We start from the raw sequence: 3,660 nt of genomic DNA, 5'->3' as shown, positions 1-3,660 counted from the left end.
ACCGGGAAGAGGGCGGGGCTAGGGCGGCCTTGACAACCATAAGATAGCCTTCGCCTCGGCGACCCCGAGACTACATTTCCCAGAGAGCCCCGCGTGGCGCGGGAGGGAACGGGAAGTGCCACCGGCACAGTGCGCAGGCGCGAGAGCCTCCTCTGGTTATATAAGAGAGGTCTAGGGCGTTTCTCGTTCTTTCGCGTCTTTGGCCCTGGTTCTTCTACCTCGTGTTGGGTCGCACCTCAGCCGACCCATCCGATGAAGTCTGGGCCCGGAAACTCGGGTTTGCTACTGTGTGTGGTGAGTGGAGATCCTGTTGTTTTCTCTTCGAGATCTCTGTTCCTCCTTTTTCCTCTTTGATGTCGCCCCTGCCCGGTCTCTCTCTACTGACCTTAAATGGGCCTTAAGGCTTTGAGGAGACGAGTTTAAACTGGGAAAAATCCGCGCCTGCCTGCGGACCTGAGGAGTCCTTGGCTGGTGGGCTGGTGTAAATGATGACTTCGCTTTTTTCCCCATCAGATCGACAATGGTGATGTCTTTGAACACTTGCCAGTTAGTTCTGATACACCAGCCTCACGAGGCCCGGCCATGTTCTTTTCCAACCGTGGGAAGGATGGCGATTGATGCCCCTTTTTTGGTTCGCAGGTTAGCGCGATCAGAGGGTACCGAATGGATCTTGGAGGAGGGAGGCACTCCCTGCTGGGCCTCCAAGAGACCCCCACGTAGACGTCTCCAGCCTTCGGTCTCCTGACTTGGGGTAAGCATAGGTCTCCTGGCCTATTGTAGGAAATGCGTGCTGTGGGGAGCCTTTTCACCTGCTAAGCAGACTTGGGGGGAAAGAAATGATTTTAATTTTTGACAGAGCGTGAGTGGGGGAGGAGCAACAGAGAAGACAGGATCTGAAGCGGGCTCCGTGCCCATTGCAGTGAGCCCCATGCAGGACTGGAACTCGCCAACTGTGAGTCGTGACCTGAGCCAAAGTAGGACGCTCAATGGACTGAGCCACCCAGGTGCCTCTCTCTGTCGTAATGTTTATTTTGAGAGAGCATTCCCCTGAGTGCAGAGCCAGATGAGCGACTTGATCTCATGAATTGTAAGATCAAGGCCTGAGCAGAAATCCGGAGTTAAGAGGCTCAACTGACTGAACCACCCAGACGATCCAAGGAATGATCTCTTTAAGGTGAATAGATGCTAATTTTTTAAGGCTTATTTTGAGAGTACGTGGGAGCGGAGGTGAGACCAAGAGAGAGGGGGTAAGAGAATCCTGACTGAGCCACCCGGGGCCCCTAGCTCATTGTTAAATGCCTTAGTGCTCCTGAAAGCACATTTTTGGGTCCCATTTCTTCACATGTGATGTGGGTTTTTTGGTTTTCGTTTTTGTGATACACCGTTGTGTGCACTTAGATTTCCAAGTGGATGGATAACACGAGCATGGGGCAGCCTGGTGCGGTGGAGGCCGAGGCTGTGTGTGCTGGTGGTGAAAGGGTTCACCTAAGGCAGAACAAGGGAGATGGAATACGCTGCAAGGGAGAGACCGGCAGGAGGCAGTGCGGGGGTGGGGGTGTAGTTACGAGAGACTTTAAAATTCTAAGTAGTCTCTACACCCTTTGTGTAGCTTGGATTCCCGACTCCAAGATCGAGTCACATGCTCTACCAACCCAGCCAGCCAGATCGATGCCCCACGTAAGGATTTTTTTTTATTTTTAAAGAAAAGCGAAGTGTGTTGACCTAGACGCTCAAGCTAATCTTGCACTGTATACCCTTTAAATTCACTTGAGTCCAGGAATGACCTAAGCATAGGGCTTAACTGGAGGGACAGATTTTTCTTAAAACCTGCAGTCCCAGAGTGTTTCTGTAAGTACACCCTCAGAAAGCAGGGGTGTCTTAGTTGTTACTGCCAACAGAATACAGGTGCGTTCAAACATTGACTATGCAGGTGTTAGAAGTAGATCAAGCAAATATTCCTTGTTCAGTCCTTTTTCTGTGAGAACAAGAGCTCCCTACTGGCATATATGATGACTGAACTTTTTTCCCCAACAGATCGACCATGTTGATCTAACTTTTCTAAGCCAGTTTTTGTCTGATATGCCAGTTGGAGCAGCTCCTCTATTCCCCACACCCTTGGGCATCTAGCTGATTGGGACCTCCTGTTTTTTTTCATTTCAGATTTACTGTTGGCAGAAAGCAGGCTTCCAAGTGGACCCGGAGTGGGAAGGGCTTGGTAAGTGATGTCCACGTGGCTGAGTAGACACAGGATCTGGAGAAGGGAGAGGTAGTAACTGCTTTTCTTTTAAATTGTAAGTGATCTCTACACCCAGCATGCAGCTCAAACTCAGGACACTGAAATCAAGAGTTGCATACTCTTCGGACTAAGCCATCCAGGCACCCCTACTTTCACTTTAATTTTAAATGTGGGGATTGTCCTCGTGTTCTGTTCTAACTCAAATTTGGCCATTGCAGCTGATGACATAACTTTTTTCCCCATCAGATCGACCCTGTTGATCTAACTGAACCATTAGCCAGTGTTTTGTCTGATGCTTTGGCCCCAGAGATAACTTCTATCTCTATCCTTCTATGTGGGTTTTGTTTTTAGTGGGGTTTGAGCTTGCTCTGCTTTTTTCCTCCCAGGAATTGGGTCCTTTATCTTGGTTTTATCTGCTAACTTCTTACAGGTCCGCAGCCCTGTGAGGCACAGGGCAGTAAGTCAATTGATGTAGACTGATCTGCTTGTTTCAAGTCTGTCCCATAACAGGTGAGGTTTCTGCAAATGGCATTATTTGTCAGTCCCCTTGTAAGAAGGTTAAATGTGCTTCTTCCCCCCCCCCCCCAGTAGTGGTGTTGCATTTGCCCGCTAGGGAATAACCTAGGAACCCATTTCCCAAGTGGGTGTATAAAACAGGAGGGGAGAATTGAAGAAGACTGTTAACCTATTGGTACTGCTAGGTCTTGGAAGAAGGGAAAAAATGAAGTTAATTCTGTCTGTCTTGGCAGAAAATACAAAAAAGCAGGAAGCTCCAGGTCATGTTTCAATTGGGATTCTTTTTTGTAAGAAAATCCTTGCTACATGGACCTCCTCTTGAACATGGCAGCTTGCTTCTAGAATGTTTGGTACTTATTTGTACATCCACCTAGTTCCTGAAGTCTTAACCAGATGTCTCATATCCTAAACAAGGAGCATTTTATATCAGAATTACATGTCAGTATTACTGATTGTAATCTTTTTTTTTTTTTTTTTTTTTTAAGGACTTTCTCAACTGGAGTTTGAATACAAGCCTCGAAAAAGATTGGCCTTGACCTTGTGCTTTTCTGAGAAAGGATAATTAATAGTTCTGGATGAATCAGTCTCACAAGGCTTTTGTGTAACCTGAAGACTGTCTAGGGGCCTGTGTGCATTTTGAAGAATAAAGAATTATTGTTGAACTGTGGTAAAATTTCTAACTTGTATCTCCCAATCTGGAGTAAGAAAATAAAATTCTTCAAATAAAAATGCTCTTATAGTTGGTTAACAGATAAACCTTGAACCCAGGGGTAATTAACAAAATGTCTACAGGGGTCAAACTCCAGGGACAGAGCAAATGGAGGGCAGATCCCAAACTTGGACAAACAGGATTGTATACACTAAAGTACAGATTCTTTGCTTTATAGGTGACTTAATGAGATTAGTAA

General features: G+C 46.7%; 1 long non-coding RNA gene and 3 other non-coding genes across 5 annotated transcripts; all 4 read left to right on the top strand.

Moving 5' to 3' along the window:
* The first annotated feature begins 158 nt into the window (after positions 1-158).
* LOC122467292 lies at positions 159-3,414 on the top strand. 2 transcript variants are annotated; one of them, XR_006292884.1, is made up of 6 exons: positions 159-294; positions 640-751; positions 1,610-1,677; positions 2,161-2,215; positions 2,667-2,746; positions 3,238-3,414. It is a non-coding gene; the product is annotated as an uncharacterized LOC122467292 (long non-coding RNA). The 2 variants fall into 2 exon arrangements; XR_006292882.1 differs by lacking the exon at positions 1,610-1,677.
* Positions 476-566, top strand: LOC122467433. The gene has a single exon (XR_006292962.1). It is a non-coding gene; the product is annotated as a small nucleolar SNORD12/SNORD106 (small nucleolar RNA).
* LOC122467434 lies at positions 1,997-2,087 on the top strand. The gene has a single exon (XR_006292963.1). It is a non-coding gene; the product is annotated as a small nucleolar SNORD12/SNORD106 (small nucleolar RNA).
* LOC122467435 lies at positions 2,445-2,538 on the top strand. The gene has a single exon (XR_006292964.1). It is a non-coding gene; the product is annotated as a small nucleolar SNORD12/SNORD106 (small nucleolar RNA).
* Positions 3,415-3,660: the final 246 nt, after the last annotated feature.

The sequence above is a fragment of the Prionailurus bengalensis genome, chromosome A3 (assembly GCF_016509475.1).
Source record: "Prionailurus bengalensis isolate Pbe53 chromosome A3, Fcat_Pben_1.1_paternal_pri, whole genome shotgun sequence".
In the NCBI taxonomy this organism is placed as follows: Eukaryota; Metazoa; Chordata; class Mammalia; order Carnivora; family Felidae; genus Prionailurus; species Prionailurus bengalensis.
This window is presented reverse-complemented; position numbering and strand designations above follow the sequence as displayed.